Genomic DNA, 19,719 nt, shown 5'->3' with positions numbered 1-19,719 from the left:
GGACCCTCAAAATACAGGCATCACTAAACTGAAAGAAACAGACATCTAATTTTTTTTTTTTTTTTTTTTTTTTAATTACTTGAATTCCCCCTTTTAGCAGATTACTGTAATGCTTGAGGGGAATGATAGCAACAGCAATGCAACAATGCACCTCGTGAGTGGAGACTTCACCTTCTGTGGTGCCTGTACATCTTTTCCACTCTGAGAGACAGACTAGTTTACTTTATCTGAACAGGGGGGAAAAAAAGAAAGAAAAAAGAAGAGGATTCAATCAAGAAACACAAACGCGAGTTAAATGCAAGAAACTCAAACATGAGTTAAAAGCAAAAAGTAAAAGAGGTGTAATCCTTACTGCTTATATATGCCAGAATAAGATCAACATTTTTTTCCACTACAACTGCCAACAAGCAAGGAATAGTACTAGACTAAACACAGAATGTAAAAGAGCAGAGAGAATTGGGGTCTGTGCTAAAAAACACGTGAAACCCCAATGAATGGAGGAGAATGAATTGCAGACTTTTCAGAGCAGTGTTATAGGTTTCCCACATGGTCATTAACAGCAGAGTTCTGTGAGGTTTTGGTAACAGAACAATTTGCAACAATGACCAAAAGAGTTTGCTGAATTATTTAAGCATGAAATGAACACACCTCAGACAAAAACAGTCAATGTACATTGAGCAAAATAGCTTAAAAATAAAGCACTGAGTTTGAAAAGGCACGCAGTGTTGTTCATTCATCTGACTTGTTTTGCTCTTGCTTCTCTGGAAACATGACCAAGGTGTAGGTGAGGCTACCCAAGGCAAGGCTCTAAGGGTGAATGTGGCGGAAGGGGTGTTCATGCAGTGCATCCCCCAGGGTGAGCCGGGACAGGGAGGAGCTCTATGAGGAAATGCATCTTCTCCACCTCCTCCCTTCCATTTGTTCCATTTCACTCTGATGAATTTCAAGTAATGCACCCCCGGTTTTATTCGTTTATTTGACATTGTTGGCCACAGAACTCAAGTGCATGTGTTTTTTCAGGGATGAACTTAGCTTTGCAGGAAAGCCCTTTCCCCCTCAACTCATTTTCTTTGAACCTAAAGTGATAAGAATAACAATTGCCTTTTGCTAGCAAAACATATTGATATTTTTCCTTTCCTATATGTTCCTTTCCCAGTTAAAAAAAATATACAAACTTTTTTGGAACTTCTGGTGCATGTGGCATGATCCTGCATTTGGCACACAGCTTGCACAGGGAGAGCTTGGGAAAAATCAGGGTTGAGCACAGAGGCTGTAATGTATTTACAGCCAGAGTAGGCTGAAAAGTGTGCTGCATACAATGTGTTGCAAGCATCACACATTTCAAATGAGGCAGAAGCACCAGATCTTCAAAGCAAGGGGCGGGTCACACATGAGCCATCCAATATGCCCAGCATTTGTGGGGGAAAAGGTGCAGCACGTTTGGATTCTTGTTTTAAGACTAAATAAATAATCCATTCTAAAGGAATATTCTTCCAAGAGCTTGCGTGGGAAGAAGAGAAATAGCCAGAAACTTTTCAGAGCTCTTCTGCCAGTACTGGGCTTGGTCTCTTTGGAAGGATACACTTAGTTTATCACACCTTAAAGGCAACATAAACTGGTGACTGGGCCATGCGTCAAGGCCTATCCTTCAGAAATAAAAGATAACAGCCAGTCTTGGGATATAAAATAAGAACAGAGACGCAACACCTCCAGAAACATTGCTAAGCTTGGCTGCCATTCCACTTTTCTCATTAAGGACTTGACCGTTTTGCAGGGTGGGTTGTATTTTTTCACAGCCTTCAGTCTCAGGTTCTTTTTATCCTCACTTTCCTCCTTCTGCAAGATCTGTACCTATGTTTCTAGCTCCCATGTCTGCTACCTACAGAACAGAGAGCTTCACCAGCAGTTTTCTTGGGATCCTCCAGGAAGAGCCAGACCTGAACTACCCCAGTTAAGGACACTAAGACAGAAGGAGGGAGATTGCCAGATCTGATGGCTGGCAACAGTGAATTAAATTGAAAACCAGCAAAAATTGAAAACTTCTTCGAAGAAGGAGATCAAGACTCAACTTATAGAAATTAGTCAGCTTTTAGTGTTGATTTCTGTAAGCTGAGGACACTTCGCTCTAAGAGAGGCCAGCAGGAACAGGAGCCACTTTGGGAAGACTTCTGTCTTACTATAGTTGAGGAAATCACAGAGGTTTTAAGACGAGTCTGCCAGCATGAGGGATAACTGAACAGTAGAGAGCTGGCCCTTTGGCAGCTCTCTCCAGAAAGCTTTCTGGAGGAGAAGATGGTTAGGGGCACTACAATGACACCATGACATATGCATAATTCAGGAATCAGCAAGACTCTGATCAGTTCAGCCAGGGTGACCGCAATGCTTCACACTACTGACTGTGTCAGCCAGAGTAGCTCCACAGCACAGAGAGCTGGAATGTGGCTATTTGGCTTTGCCTTTCCAACATCTAGGATGGTTTTCTTTGGTACTGCAGCAGGGAAGTCTGAGGCTGTCTGAGGATCCTCTTTCCTCTCCTTTCTCCCCAGGAGAGAAGAGGACACATACTAATTGCTGTACATGTTAGGAAAGAACGAGCAGGAAGCCCTTGTACCCTAGACACTACCTTGCATTTGATGTCTTGCCAGGCAAAGGCCTCTGGAGAGAGCTGGTAGCTCCCACCGAGCTCTGCTGAAAAACGTCCCACTGTGGTGGAGACTGTAATCCCTTGTCTGGCACTATGGAAGCTCACAGCTTTCTGTAGTGCGCACACAAATCAAGTTCTCTTATCAGTGTAGTAAATAAGAAATAGTAAAAGCAAAGTCTAAATCAGAGTACAAGCTGCAGCAAAACTAGTCACCGAAGACTTTGAAAGGCAGAAGGCGATCATAAAAGATAAAACCATCATTAAGCCAATTTAGAAACAATAGATACAATACTTAGAAATTGCTGAACACAGCAGCTTCTTGCGCCAAAGAGATGCAATTAAGGGAACAAATATTGTATTTAAATGTGAAAATAAATTCCTTTATTGCTCATTCTAGAAGTGTTCTGGGTTTATTGAGTTTTCTGATGAAGAATCAGAAAAAAAAAAAAGCTAAATACCCTCTCATAGGACAAAGTTCTTAGTTAACAGAAAGAAATATCCAATATAAGAAAATCACATGGCAGTGATCTGACCACAGAAAAATGAAACTGTCTTTTGCAGAGCACTGAAAAAATCAGCTCCTTCTACTGCAGCAAATCAAACGTCATAGCTTTAGAGAATCACAGAGAAAAACTACAAGAAAGCAGCCAAAAAGCAATTTGATTGTATGAAAATAAACAGCAGAAAAACTACTATGATCCTTTCATTTTGCGACTAACAAAATCCCATCTCTTAGTTTACTACTTCTCCAGAAATCCTAGCCAAAAATTCTCTTCAATACCATTGCTTATACTTACACATGCTTATATATATATACAAGCACAGCACGTACAGGCACACTGGCACAGTGAATGTTCAGACACTGAACTCCCCACTCCCACAGACTTCACCCTGTAATTCTCTCATGAGTATATATGGACAGAATATTTACTTTTTTTACATGGTGTAAGATTAGTGAAGATGCAAGTTGGGCCCAGATGCTTCTCTGAAATTTGCAAGTCCCACTTCCTGGCTGTGCAAGGCAGCAGGAGTGGGAAACTGCAGAATGAGAGGTGGCCAGTGCCACTGCTGCTCCTCCGGGTATTCGGAAATGTTTCAGTTCAGAGCACTGCAATATGAGCTATTGTTTCCATTCTTGTTTCTCTTGCAGTCCATGAAGGCTATTTAATGTAGTGGGGGAGGAAGAGTGTATTTAAATGAGAGGGGGAAACTAAGGACATGAGAAAGCATGCAAGTGCTTCATGAGGGTTTTCAGCCCGTGACTTTTCTGTACTGAACAAAAAAACCTCTCATATCTAAGTTTTAGATGTTACAAATACTCTGAGATTTCCCATTTGTTGCTCCTAAGCTATGTTTTAAACTTATACTCCTTCAAATTCCAGTGGAGATGTACTGCATCTGCATCCACATGACCTTTAATGGGACCAGTGCCATACTGGATAATATGGCCACAATTCATCTCATTTAACTGGAAGGCGAGGAGTTGCATTTTAAGAATTCACACATTCCCTCTTCCACAAAATGGCTGCAGTGATACCAGCGCTAAGTTGACTTATAGGGTTGCAGCCCTTATGTGTAGATCAAACTGCTAGAAAACACCATCTCAGTCACACTGCGTACATTTTCCAGCCACTATCCGATTTGTATACAGTTTGAAATTTGATTTCAATTTAGAAAGGTAAATCAAATGAAATGTTACTGGTGTCAAAAAGGAATCTTACTTTACTGTATTATTTTTCCTCCAAAACCAGGCTCTTATAGTTGACAATCCATTTTCCTCCTGCTATGTAAGAATAAGTTTCTATCTGATTTCAAGAAAATACAATACACATTAATTTCTTTTTGTAATTTTCACCATCAGTTTCCCTCGATGTTTTTGCATTAACAACTGATGTATATATACACACACATATATATACATAATTATTAATTTATTCCTGAAAGCCAGGCCAGAACAACTTACCAGGAGCAACTTATTTCTTTGTATAACAAGAGAATTTCTCCCACCTTGCACCTTTTGGTTATTCATCACCAGCAATGCAGGTCAGAAGCCTTTTTGGAAATGCAAGCTTGTACCTGCAATTCTATAATGCAATCTTTTTTGGAATTTCATGTTACAGGCTTTGAGATACATCCCATAGGATTTTAAACAAAGATTTAAACTTACAGATGTAGTTAAGTGGAATGGATTTTGAAATTTATAAAATGACAGGTAGCAGAGTTTACCATAAAACAGTCATTTAATCATTCCCTCTTAACAGCCAGGCATTAGGAAGAAAATGACCAGGTGTCCTGCATGGTGCTTAACAGTATCAGTGTATTAACATCAGCATATCAAAGAAATGAAGATTAAAAACTGTCTACATTTTTAATCAATTTTTAGAGTGTCAGATGCATGCAAAATTGTACAGCCTCTATTCATGGTCATATTCAAGAAGAGGATACTCAAATACAGATCCACACACAGGAAACTTATTGTCTTAGTGTGGATGGTATGACCAGAGGCCTTAGGAGCCTCTGGAAAACCAAGTTTTCACCTTTTATGTAAAACCACTTGATGGGATCAAGGTGCCTAATAGTCACCTCTGCAATCTAAACTGAAGAGCTATAATTTCCCCCCAAAAACATATAAGTGAAACTCTACAGCAAAACAAAGTGTAGAACAGGTGTGCCAGATCACTTCTAGTACACAGCCTAGATTGAAAATCAGTCTCCTAAACTATTCTAAAATTGCTTCTTAAAGAAGTGGAGCCAACAGTACATATTAATGTTTTCAGATTTGTGAATATAAAAGAGAAATGGTCTATGCACATAAAATCAGATGTGATTTAAGAAAAAATGCTCCAATTTGATTGACTTTACACTGGCATATCAAACAATGTAATGAAGATTCAAAGGGTTTAACTCTAAAATCCATTTGAAAATGTGATACTCTTGTTCTCTGAATTTTTATTTCCATCTATTTGATATGGACTTAGTAGGCTTAGTGCTACATTCAGTGAAGAGAGAAGAATTAGCTGTGCTGCTGTGTCACTTATCCACCTTGGGGATAGACAGTGCAGACAGAAAAAACAGAGCTATGCTGTCCACAGAAAGCAGAAAGGAGCATCATCTTCGTAATAAGTACTCAAATCAGATTATTCTTATTCTCAGACATATCTCATGTTTTAATCTGTTTATCTTGTCACTTATGTGTTTGCATTTGGATTTTCATCTCTAAATGATTCCCTCTTGACTACTAGGTACCTATCCTGTAAGGTCTCTCTTACTTTTTCCCATGCTTGAAAAGCTCAGCTTCGTGATTTAGCATAAGTTTTCTTGGTTTTGTAAGACCTATCTAGAGTCTGAATTTGCAGCGCTTCTACAAAATAAGCACTCAATGGTTTGATGAAAAACTGTGTGGAGGCATCTCAGGAACTTGGTAGTACAGCTTTTATTTTCAATTAGCAAATACAGAATGCAGTACCCTCATTCTTCTTGAAGGAACAAAACACAAGAAGCTAAAGGTAAGGCACCAGGCCTATGATGCTCATTTTGGTCTAGTCTCACAGACTCACGCTTAGTTTTACTGAACCATCTGCACACAGACTTTTTTTTTCTTTAAGAGGGGCTTGCTGAAATACACAATAAGGCCCTAAGGTCATCTTTTTCTAAATGAATAATAGGATGTTGAGCCAGTTGGAAAACCGCTGTGCAGTAAATACGGTAAGCAGATTGGAGGAGTTTTTTAACAGTTTGAAGAAGAAATGAGATCACAGAGTTCTGTACTTGCACGAAAGTGAATGGTAAAGCAGAGTAGTGTCTGTTTAACTAACATAAGATAGCTGAAATCATGTGGCTAGGAGTTGCTGTTAGTGTAAAGAGAACACTCATTGTTTGAGTCTTGATCTCTCCATCCATAAAATGTGAAAGACAACATTATCTGGCTCAGGGGGATGCTGGGAGATTACATAATGTTTGCACAGCTATTTTAAAATGCGAAGCACTGTGAATTATGAAGTATAATTGCTAAGAATGAAGACTTAGCCTCTCTAAAGAAAATGAGAGTTTCTAAAGAGTATTATTTTAGAGAGCATTTAACTACCATAATCTACACTATTTATCTACTCACTAATTAAAATACTTCAGTCTGTTAGAACTGATCAGAACAATTTACGTGAAAAAGACACCTGACTGTAGTTATCACTGAAGTATACTCAATCTGACGAGAAATCATTAAGAAGTTAGCTCTGTACTTTCAAAAGGTCCTCCTTCCTTCTATGCTTAGAATTAAGCTACTTAGTCAATAATTTATTTCTTTCTGTGTCTGTGTTTCAAGTTGGTTCAATCTGGGCTGCTAAGTGGTGCATTCCTTCCAAAGGATTCATTTACTGAGGAATCGTCTTCACAACGATTTAGTCTTTCATCTTGCCTGGATGCTGCTTTACTCATCACTAATTCACACTGCGCATCACAGGCTACATTAACATCTGCATCTTCTGGATGGAAAGATTTCTTTTTTTCCCCTTTAAGAATATCTGTCATTCTCAGTCCCAGTCATCAGCTGCTAACAACCTTCCCAGCTGTACAGAAATGCATTCTGAATAAACATTGGAAGGAAGGAAGCATAAATATTTGACAGCATTCACAGTCAAGGCAGGTTATTAAGCACTCAGCATTTCAGAAGAATACTCAAGACCGTCTTCCAGTGAAGTATTACAAGTGAGACTCCAAGTGCTTTACAGTCTAAGTAAGTTTTGTTGGAAGAGGCTATTAGTGAGTGGATATCAGAAGGAAAGACTGTGGATAGCAGAAACATTTTGCAATTTTATTTTCATTTTGACTGCTTTTGTGATTATCGTATTCTGCATACCTGTATCTTTTTTTACTTGGAATTTTGAACATGTACAAAACGGACACTGTAACAGAAGTTGTAATGAGAAATGAATGACTTCCTCCCTATGAAGTGAGTTAATGCTTATCCCATAGGTCTCAACTTTAAGTGATTTGGTCATCTGAAATACAGCTTGGTTGTCTCATTCACCTTATGAGAAATGGTAAATGCTATGGTGTAGTCATAAAAAACTACAGAAGGATGCATTATGAAAGAAAATAAGATACTTTTATTCTCTCTCCATACCCTCAACTAGAAATTCACCTATTTCTCCAATACTTTCTATGTGAATTCTCATTGAAGTATAATAAGGTAGGAATTGAAGCAGAACATGGAAACATTAATGGAAGACATTCTAAGGAGCTTTCAAAAATGAAATTCCTAGCCATCAGACCCAACTGTTTCTTGGCAGAACTCATTACTTATTTTAAACTGAATTCTCAAGTTTCTAGCTGTTCTCTCTTTGCAGAGTTCAGACCAATTTCAATAACCTAATTTAAATGATCTCCATGTTTTCCTTCCTTAAAATAATATCACTATTATATGCAAATCTTCCCATGTTTTTTATCAACACTGTCCACTTGTTACAAACCTGCTTGGTATACACACATACTGTAAAATCATCTTTGTAATCACTATTTTACTCCTAAATTTGTGGGCAATGCCATTCATACTCTTCAGGACTTCACAGCTCTACCTTGGCTTTATTCACAACCATCTTGGTCTCAATCAGCAGGAAGTGGTCACAAACCAGAAGGTATTTAACATTTTTTTCCTGAGAGGGTTCTGCAAACATAACCCGTGTCTCTATTATAAACTACTACCACTGTTTATTTTGCCCTACATCAAGTAGGGTAAGTGCATTATTTTATAGTAACAGTATTACATATCTGCTCTAGCTACGCTGCCCAAAGTGACAGCATGTTCTGGATTCCTCACTCTCTTGACTTCCACAGAACATGACCAAGAGCAGAGCTGTTCATGGGATGCTTCGCTTCTACTTGTCCCAACTCCCCTGCCTCGCGTCTGAAAACTCATACATACATTAACAGCACCGAAGGCCACATCCTTTTAAAAGTCCCACTAGGCACCCTTCACATCAGTAGGCACCTAAATGACATGTCCAAAGCAATTAGGCTAGCTTGCCAAAACCAGGCTGTCCCAGAAATGTAGAATATCAGCCACAAACAAGGCTTGCAAACAGGGAAGTGAACAAGAGCGCTAAGGTATGTTTGATATCAGGACACAAATTTCCTTTGCTGATTGTATGCATTTTGTAAGCATGTAACAGGAGAGCATTGTAGAATATTCCATAGAAATGGAGAGGGCCCCAGAAAGTTGAGGAAGCAATCTGCTGTTTTGGACTCTCCTGGGAGAGAAAGCTCATGTGCTGGCACTCATTTGCACAGTAGAGTCCTTTTAATAATAACTTACTGACCCTACTCCTATGTCATTTCTGGAAACATTATGGTCTGTGCTGCTGCAAGTCAGAAATCCTCACTCCAGCCTCCTACACCTGTGTGGAACTGTGTCTGCACGAAGAGTCCAGCTGGGGCTTTTGGCACACATGCCTGCGCTGGCAGAGCCAGTTCTTTAGATTATAAAAACTGCAGATTAGCAAGATTTTTCCAGTGATGTCAGTAGAACAGTTTCGATGGAGTTTGGCAGGATAACATGCTATATTAAAACATGTTTTTTTTTACTAGACTTTAGCCTAAACTTAATCTCTTTTCCAAACAATCCCACTCACTGTAAAATTACATATAGAAATGATTTACACAGTGGATTTATTTTCTTATGACCAAACATGCATCAAACAAATTTTCCTACCTGAAATTCTCCTGCATGCTCTTTTCCTGTTCAGCTTAATGTGAGATTCGCCATATAGTAGGGGATGCAACTTCTGAAATCAGAGAGGATACAAATGGTGTCTACCCATGCAGCTCAATCTTAGTTTGTGACATAAGCAGCAAATCCATTTTGCACAACTTTTCTAAGGTGGTATAACCTTGTGACCACAGGTTACGTAAGAGTGTACCAAAAAAATACATACCTATATATATATATATAGCACAAGAGATAGTCCAGTTAACTTGACTGTACATTTATGACTTTGTACAGTCAAGAAGTCTCACACTCTAGTCCAAAAGCAGACAAATTCAGCACTGAGTACTCAGTATTTAAGCATTTAATTCTTCTCATGTAGCAGCCCTAACTACAGGGCAAAAAGAAGATCAGGCATCAGAAAATCAAGCATGTCTTTTCAGACTTTAATGATAGGCTCCTGACAGCAAAGGATGAAAATCAGATCACAGAATCACAGAACTGTAGAGGTTGGAAGGGACCTCTGGAGATCATTTAGTCCAATCCTCAATAGCTCATGCTTCTGAATTGTACTGGTATAATTCAAAGGTATAACTGTACATGCTGAAGAACAGGAATATATAGTAAAACTGCAGCTTTGCTGGTGGTATTTGCTGTGAGTTTTTTTGTTTTGTTTTGTTTTGTAATAAGAAACATCCATACAGCTGCTTAAACTCAATTATTTGAGAGAGCAATTTAGAATATATATTTCAGCATTAGCATTTATATGCAAATGCTTGAGGTTTTTGGAATTTTTTCCATGCAATAGACTGCAGTACAAAACTGACCTCTTAAGAAAAAAAGTACTTACTGTCTTTAAGAAGAACACTTGGGATGGTACAAACATAACTCATGTATTTTGGTATATCAGGACTGAAGTGATGATCTGGCTTACAACAAACCAAATTTGAGAATGCATAGTCCTACAACAAGCAATGTCTTTAAAAGCTGTACTAGCCAGCACAAATTTGGCCGTGCAAGTTAATAATAAAAAGCATATATTAAAATGTGGAAGCTGCTTCAAACTTTTAAGAAAAATTTTAATTGTCTATGGGTGAAATGCTTTTAAATAAATGTTTTTTATTTGTTAACTAGTCTCACATGCACTGAGTGTATGTACATTTGAAAATCCTGTTTAACCTGATTTTTTTTTTAATAGGCATCTTGTTCCATTTCAACATAATCTTTTAAATGCGTTGCAGCAACAAGAACACATATGTCACATAAATTCAACATCTTCAACTTGATGAGCTAACTAGTGCAGTGGCATAAATTGCATTTTCCTGCTCTAAGACTAAGCACATTATTTTTGTCTAATCCTCTATTTTACAGCAAATCCTTCCTGAGGAATTCTAAACATTCAGAAAATAGAACAACATAATTTTATACTTTCATATAAGTGGGCTATACCATTCCCTGTGACTTCTTGACAGAGACACACAGCCTGCAGACTTACCTAATGTGCATAATAAAACAGACTTAATGTAGCTCCAGTCCTAGTGGTGTATACTATTGGCAAGAAAATGTGGCTAAAGAATATTTAAAACAAATTGCATTCAAAAACTTAAAATATAATAGGGATGAAATTCTAGACCAGTTAAACAAGGAACGTGTTGTAGCTGATTTCAGTAGGGTTGTAAAGTAAATGCATCCCTTAGCCTTAGGACATTCCAGAAGGCAGAGCAGTTCTTACTATGCATTTGCATGTCCATGGTTAACAGCTATAGAAACATAGCACATACTACACTGAGATCTCAGTGACGCTCTCCAAGCTTGCATGCAAAGCCTAACAGCCTATCCAGAGTGTAACTGCAAGACTGGATCCTAGCCCACACAGCCTCAACTTACAGTGCAAGAAACAAGGCAGTCTGGCCTAACATAAACCGCGTGTCCCTGTTTTGAGTGCTAAACCAGTCGCACTGAAATCCATACAAGTGCTCTCACATGTTGTATTGCTGAAGCCTAACAGACAGACATTCTCCAGCAACAAGTGGCAAACATTTATCATCACTGTTCAAATCAGACAAACTATAGAAAAGCCACTCTTTAGAGAATGAAGACTGAAATTATACTACAGAGAATCACAGAATTGCAGGGGTTGGAAGGGACCTCAAGAGATAGAGTCAATGCACATGCACTCCTTACCATGGGAGTGTGGGTTATTACTGAGCACTGGTGGCCATTTACACACTGTGGCTGCTGGTGCAAGCATGGAGCAGAGCCAGACTGCTGGCTGAGTGGGGCAGTGTCAGGAGCGCTGGTGAGGCAGGGGAGATGCCTGTGTTCCTGAACCCATCTGTTCATTTCTTTGTAAGGCATCTTGAAGGAGTCTTTTTTTTTTTCCAGTGCTTCCAGCAGAATTGGTTTTGGAAACATCATATGATGTATAGTACAATCAATATTAATGAAATGATAAAACCCTTCACTGATTTCATGTACGTTCCTTCAGTGATAAAGCCTAATTTATTCTAGGTTGGGAAACAAAACCTGCATAAAAATGCAATTCTTACGACATACTGCAGAATAAATCTGGGGAAAATTGAAGTGATCTTTAGATATTGTTTTCATAGGCAATTGTTCCACAGAGAGTCCATGAGATTCACAAACTCTGATGCAGGTTTCTTACAAATGTGCTTTATATAAGACATGTCAAAAATGCTATCATTATGCATGGATAGACAGAAGATATAAATTAAATATTTCAAAAAAGGATCAGAGAGTTCTCTTCCACAGCTACACAAGGAACTGAAGTCAGCTGGAAAATGAGTTCTGCTGTCCTTAGAATTTCTAAACTATTTGGTGAGGTGAGCATTTTAAGGCAAATAGACTCTAAGAAAGAATTCTGTTCGCATATGAGAAAAGCCATCTTTCTGTGAAAAAATATTGTTAATTATCTATATCTGAATGTTTTTGTTTTGTTTAGAACCACTGTTCTGTCTCCAAACCAAAACCAAATGTAGATGCATCAAGATTGTTTTTGTCAGGTGTTATGCTCCCTTGGACAAAAAGAGGAAAACTAATATCTGTCTAAATGGGTTTTATTTCAGATTAAACAATAAAATATCTTAATTCTACAGGACACAATATGTCTTTTAATCTACTTTCTCCATCTTGAATGAATCTGTACACTTTCCTTAGCCAACAAATAAGGAAAGTCCTAACAAAAGATAGTAGTACACAAAATACAGGGCTGTTATGCTCCTACATGTGAATAAGTAAGAAAGCTCTAAAAATGCTATCAGTTAAAACCACTCTAAAAGAGCATATCTTTAGATGGAACAGAAGGGACAAAAATATCTGTGGAACTTGCTAAAGCTTACAATGTATGAAGCTGTTTTTAACTTTTTTTTTTTTAATATAGCATAGTGTATTCAAGTTCAACTTTTTCCTCTTTGAGAGCTCTTGAATATCATAGCTCATTCACAGTCTGTGGTCTTCTGAACTGCGCCAGTCATTTGGGGTAAAGAAAGTAGCTCACTCATACTTACATAATTATATCACTATGACCTAGACTGCTGTAAAAGCGCTTCAACTTTCTACAATCAACCCAGGAAAATCTAAGTACCACCCTTTACAAGAAGCATGATCACCTTCACCATACCTGTTGCAAGGAGCTATTCCCTGTAAAATCAGGACTACATTTCTTTTACACAAAGTCTCTCTTAACAAATTAAGCACTTCAAATGGGATTTAAAAGCTGTTTGGCCTTGATATCCTAATTGAAATATCAGGTGCTCCTGGTCAACGTAATCATCCTTTTTTTCTTTAAATGCATTGCAGCTGGGCATACTGAGTTGTTTTAAGAATGAAAATGCAGAGTAATTGTCTGATAGTAGTGATGTCTATGGGACCTTTATAGTCCTGAATCAGATTCTGTACAAATGGGAACTGCTGGAGGCGAGAAGGGTGTCTGAGGGACATGCTGGCCTGTTCGTTGATGTAGTACAGGTTGATGTACTTTGGAGCAGCCTCTAGTAGTCCTGGGAAACCTCCCTTGTTCACAGAGGGCACATCATTCCTACTATGTGAGCATCCTAATTTATATCCATCTGATACAAATTCATTCGCTATAGTCTATTAGATTTAGCTACAATTTTCTTATCTTTCAGAGTCAGAGTGCTTTGATATTTTCTACACTATCACATCTAATATAGACTTGGCTGAAGTAGGTATGGATGAAATGGGACTTTAAGGTTCAAACGTTCAGAGGGAAACAGGTACTGCGATGAATCCCTGGTTACACTTCAGTTTTGGCTACTGCCTGTTGAAATTCCTTTAATGCATGTCACATCAACTTGGTCATCAAATTTCTGTGCTAGTTTAAGATGAAGGCTTTACAAAACAGATTAGGACTTTAATTTTATTGTTACAATTTCGGAAATAAAATGAACTAGCCTAACAGAAACTGGGAGCCTCTGTTAAACAATATTATTTACAGTAACATTGTTTCATCCTATACCAAAGCAATGCCATGCGGGTCATTCTGTTGTTTCTTAAGACCTATAAACCATTTGACAACATGAGATTTCTTCTAGGCCACTGAAACTTCCACAGCTTTCCAAGAACTATTAAAAATAAAAGTTACTATCCAAAAAGACATTTTCTAAAACTCCCAGAAGAAATCTGTTGCTATTAAAGTAGCTAGTGCTGTTTTAATATGCTCCTTAATAACTGCAGGAATGGAAAAATTTTCATCAAGCTATCACGTGAATACATCATCTACCTCTTTCCTAGTTGTACCACAGAAATATTTATCGAACACATTCTCTCCTCCCTGCAGTAAGGACATTGCCCTTACATCTAGTAATGGAATATAATGGCTTTGTTCCTTTACTCTTAATCTATTACCATTCTATATTGACCACAGAGCTTATATTAGTTTTCTTTCTTTCTTCCCTTATAAACCTTATACTACTTCTACTTTTCCATTTCCATTTGCTGAATTATCCTTCTATATTTAAATACATTCTTCCTATCCCATATGTTTGTTTTTTTTAAAATCAGTTTAAGGTTCTTTTACTTAACTTTGAGGTTTTAGGTTTTGGAGATAGAAAAGTAAAATATTGCCATCTACTTCCCAAGTACAATCAATATTTACATTTTTCCCCTATGACTTAGCTCACGATCGATTACAGATTTATGAGCATTGGATAGGATTTTATTATGTTCATATATACCTCAAGTAATCATTTCATAATCAGAACAACCACCAATATTTAGTTCCAAGATGAGTTCCTACATTAGCATTAAGAGGAAGATTACTATGGATTTCAGATGACAGAGGTAATTCTTATCAAGTGAGGAAACTGATACTGAAATTATTAAATTTGTAAAGGAATTCCAACATTCTTCAGCAGAGAGGCATGACAGTTTGAACATCCATGATGGTACAGTAACAAACGCTTACCACTGTGGTCACAAGTTGTGTTATTCACGTTGGTGTTTACCACAGATCCCCAAATCATACAATTAGTGCCAACAAGAGCACTTGGACAGCTAATACATGCATAGTCAGGAGTGCATTTTCCAGCTTGTGAGGAACTTGGACCTCATTTTCAAACAGTGAATGATTTTTTAGTCATATGGATTTGTTTACTGGCAAAGTTGAACTTAGCCTTGCCAATGATGATTCCCAAATTGTTATTACCCACGGTCATAACCAGGAATCTCCTCTCAAATATCATGATGCCTTCAGCAGTTTTGTTCCTAAGACCGATTTACTAACAAGACTTATTTTCTCTGCTTCTCCACATATGTTTTTTCATAATTATTTTAATATGCACCTGATTAGCCTAGAATGACAGTCCTTTAGAAATGCTAATCACATATCACTAATTTTACACAAATCACTTCAAAATGATTGACAACTGAGACAGGGGAGGTTTAGGTTATATATTAGAAGGAAGTTTTTCACACAGAGGGTGGTAATGCACTGGAACAGGTTGCCCAAGGAGGTTGTGGATGCCGCAGCCCTGGAAGCATTCAAGGCCAGGCTGGATGTGGCAACCCTGCACATAGCATGGGAGTTGAAACTTGATGATCATTGTGGTCTTTTTTATCCCAGGCCATTCTATGATTCTATGATTGTTGCGTAGAGGGGTGCAGAGGAGCCAGGGCTGCTGCCTGCCCAGAAGTAGCTCACAGCTGCAGGACTGAGCCTGGGAGAGGATAGCACCCAACTCGGAGCTTAAAGATGATTTTGCTAGTCTTACATAAAAGCAGGAAAGAAACCATGGTATGTAGACTGCAGATCCCACCCTCTGTCCCATTGCTGGTCAAAGATATTGAACAGTAATGGATAAACAAATCCCCCCACATATCCTAGGCAAACTCCCTCCAAAATGTTTTCTGTTGTACAGAACTCACCTCCTTTTGTCATCCTTCCCTCCCCAGCAGGTAAGTTACTGAAAGTTTATTAGGAAAAATATTAGAATGCAGATAAATTTATTTCACTGGCAGTTACATCTCCTTAAAACCTTGAGAAAACAGCCATTAACTTTGCTATGTTTCAGTTTATCCATCACTGTGAATTCACTTTCCTATCTTTGTGAAATTTGTTAGTACCCATGAACAAAAAGCAATAAATAAATAAGAATAATTTATCATTAATTTCCAGTTTCAACTAGGATAAGAATCAAATTATTGCAGACTTTAGATGAAGTTGATCATTCTTTTCCATCCAGATCAGAGTCTAGGAATAAAGAAATGTTCTTCTTCTGAGACAACTAACCTCCCCTTCTGCGCGAGAAAAATTTGATTTTCCTTCCAAATGCTTGTCAAATAGAAACTCATAACATTTTGAACAGTTGTCATCTGTAACTAAAACTAGAATGAAGTGGACAGTTTCCACTGACAGCCAACATTGTGTTACTCTTTCAGCAATACTTGCCTGTGTACTACATCTATTTTATTGCTAGTGTCCATGGCTTTCCTGTGACTTACATGACAACAGGTCCACTACATGACACACAGCCATTTCCAGATCTTATCAAATATGTAAATCTCCATTTTCATTCTGGAAAACTTGGGTTCACATTTGAATATTTCACAGAAATATTTGCACTTTCAACCATGGCCACAGGCTAGTGTTCCCTTGTGTAACTCATCCATTTTTAGAACTAAGAGTACAATTAAGCAGCTCAAGTCATGCAGAAGATCACTGGGATCTGTACATATTCCACATGCAAGGCTGAATTTTATTTTATTTATTTATTTATTTATTTTTGTTAAAGCATTTATTTGAACGTAAATAGATCTAAAACAGATAAATAGCAGTATTCAAGTAATCAAAGACTGTAAAAGAGGCCATGTCAAAGGACATTTTCCTTTGGTCAGTATGGCACTTCAGATTAAATTACAGAAGGCTTTTATTAATCAGAAAATTGTGGTATTTCTTCACTTAGTAAGGCACTTGGCAAACATTTCTCACATTAGGCAATTAAAAAGGCAATAGCACTGTTTGGCAACTTTGGAAGCATTTAACTTCAAAATTGCAAATTAAAACAAAGACTGAAAATAAAACAATTATCTCTTGTTGCTTTTGACTTCTGGACTCACAGTCAGCAATTAGGGATGTGATACATCAAGGCTGCCTGGGGGTCACTGGGGAAAGTGATTTCAGTCAACAATTGCATGCAAGGAGCTTCTACATTAAAATGAAAAAGTATGCCAGAGCATTTGTTTATGAAATTAGGAGGATTTAAGCATTTAATAAATTAGACTAAACAAGTCCTCTAACCATATTTAAAGGAATAAAGCAGCGTTGTAGCCCTGTGACTAACAAGGAGTACTATGACAATATTAAAATCAAATCAAATATTCACATGCAATGGGGTCTATTTTAAATAGCAGTAAAACGAAGAGTTACTGATGCCGAGAATGCCATGCTAAATATAAACAGAAAAATGAGTGCAGGAAAATAATGATCTTTGATTTTGTACAATCTCTAATCCAAGCAGGTTTTGAAGTTCTGGTAACCCTTCCTTCCTTCAAAGTACTTTCGGAGGTTCTTGGCTCTAACAACTTCGCTTAGAGAGCCCTTCGCAAATAACATGTTCCTCTTTGCTGATGCCCAAGAGTTTCTGAAACATGTTGGAATACCATAAATGACACTGTAGTTTTGCATGGCTGGGAAAATTGTTTAGGATAATTACCCTCAAAAAGTTAGACATTTAACTGAATCTCTTGAGTAGGTTTTCTCAGTTTTATAAGGAAACTCTATTGCTACACTTAAACTGCTATTTGGATGGTTCAATTTTCAAAGCTACTGATCACACAGCAGGAGTGCTCAGGAATTTTGGAAGTGGGGACGGTGGTGAAAATAATTACATTTAGATGACTGTTCTTGAAATCTTGAATTTAAGCCTAAAATTTGCCCCATTTATCTTGATAACTGGCTTTCTCACAGCATTTCCATTAGTGCCTTCTCTTTCCTTCTGGCCTGAAAAATGGAAAGAAGGGCCCTCTTTTTGACTATAAGTTTTATCTCTTGTGTTCATTGACAGCTGGAAAAAAGAAACACATTTAAAGAAAAAAAAAATACTTAAAACATTGTTACCATCCTTCTTCCTGTCTTGCTTCCAACTAGTAAAACCATTCCTGATCACGTTTTGGGTCCCAGTTTCACTTCAAACCTCTTTTAACCCACCCAGTTGTTTTTTTTTTAAACCCAACCCAATAGCTAGCATGCTCAGTGGTTCTGGTTACTAGAAAGTCCCAGAACTCTTTAAAATTTAACAAACAGTTGGGGGAAGCCTGATGGTCTACCACGACTCTTATCTGGGAAGCTGTTGATGGACAGAACCTGTCACACAGAAAATCTCTCTCCTCCTGGAGCAACTGCCCAGCTGCCAGGGAAATGAGGAGGACAAGAAAGTTCTGCAGCAAATGGGCATATGTCAAGCTAAGTGTGTGGTTACTTCTGTATGAGCAGACATTTACTTCACAGCCTGTGTATTTCTTATGCAGCAGCGCTGTCTTTTTAGAGACAACTCTTAAATAATTCTCATTTTCTCTCCTTGGAATTTTTCCTTGTCCTGCCAATGACATTACATTTATTTGCTTCCTATTCAGCCTGAGCATTCAAATTCTCTTACTCTCACTCTTTTATCTTTTTCCACCAGGACATTACTGTGCTGTCCTTGACCTGTCAGAAGGGTGACTACCAAAACTACTATCTTGAACTTCAAGAGGGCGGACTTTGACCTGCTCAGGACGCTTGTAGCACGGGTCCCTTGGGAGTTGCTCCTCAAGGGTAAAGGGGTCCAGGAAGCCTGGACGCTCCTCAAGGTGGAAATCTTAAAGGCGCAAAAACAGGCTGTCCCTGAATACTGTAAGGCGAGCCGCAGGGGGAGAAGACCGGTGTGGATGAGCCGGGAATTACTGTCAAGACTCAGGAAGAAAAAGAGAGTCTATGTCCTGTGGAAGAAGGGACAGGCTACTAGGGGAGATTACAAGGAAGTTGCAAAGGTATGCAGGGAGGAAGTCCGGAAGGCGAAAGCCCATCGTGAACTTAGATTGGCCACTGTAGTAAAGCAGAATAAGAAATCCTTTTACAAATATATCAATGACAAGAGAAAACCCAAGGATAATCTCTGTCCTTTAATTGATGCGGCAGGGAATGTGACCACAGATGACGAGGAGAAGGCTGAGGTCCTCAACGCCTTCTTTACATCTGCATTTAATAGTCAGACCAGCTATCTTCAGGGCACTTTGTGCCCTGATCTGGATATCTGGGCTGGCATGCAGCATATCTCCCCAGAGATCGAGGTGGAGACAGTTAGAGAGCTCCTCCTCCATCTGGACAGTCACAAGTCCATGGGACCGGATGGGCTTCATCCTAGGGTGCTGAGGGAGTTGGCGGGGGTGATCGCTAAGCCGCTCTCGGCTATCTACCAGCGCTCCTGGTTGACTGGAGAGGTTCCAAAGGATTGGAGGCTTGCTGATGTGACTCCCATCTACAAGAAGGGCCGTAAGGAGGATCCGGGGAACTACAGGCCTGTCAGCCTGACATCAGTGCCAGGGAAGGTCATGGAACAAATCCTCCTGGGAGAGATCACACAGCTTGTCCACGGGATCAGGCCCAGCCAGCACGGGTTCATGAAAGGCAGGTCGTGTTTGACCAACCTCATCTCCTTCTACGACTGGGTGACCAAACTGGTAGATGAGGGAAAGGCAGTTGATGTAGTCTACCTACACTTCAGCAAAGCCTTTGACATGGTCTCACACAGTATCCTTCTGCGGAAACTGGCTGCCCATGGCTTGGACAGTTTTACCTTCCGTTGGATAAGGAACTGGCTGGAGGGCCGTGCTCAACGGGTGGTGGTCAATGGAGTGAAGT

General features: G+C 38.7%; 1 long non-coding RNA gene across 2 annotated transcripts in view; it reads right to left on the bottom strand.

Annotated features, from left to right (window-relative positions):
• The window catches only part of LOC122161028, a 256,600-nt gene that overhangs the window by 81,433 nt on the left and 155,448 nt on the right, over positions 1-19,719 (bottom strand). For both annotated transcript variants that reach the window (XR_006169046.1, XR_006169049.1), the window contains exon 4: positions 9,348-9,420. This is a non-coding gene — a long non-coding RNA (uncharacterized LOC122161028). The remainder of the gene's footprint in view (positions 1-9,347; positions 9,421-19,719) is intronic.

This window comes from Centrocercus urophasianus, unplaced genomic scaffold (genome assembly GCF_019232065.1).
Source record: "Centrocercus urophasianus isolate 14NV4802_14NV808 unplaced genomic scaffold, USGS_Curo_1.0 seq_18, whole genome shotgun sequence".
Lineage (NCBI taxonomy): Eukaryota > Metazoa > Chordata > Aves > Galliformes > Phasianidae > Centrocercus > Centrocercus urophasianus.
This window is presented reverse-complemented; position numbering and strand designations above follow the sequence as displayed.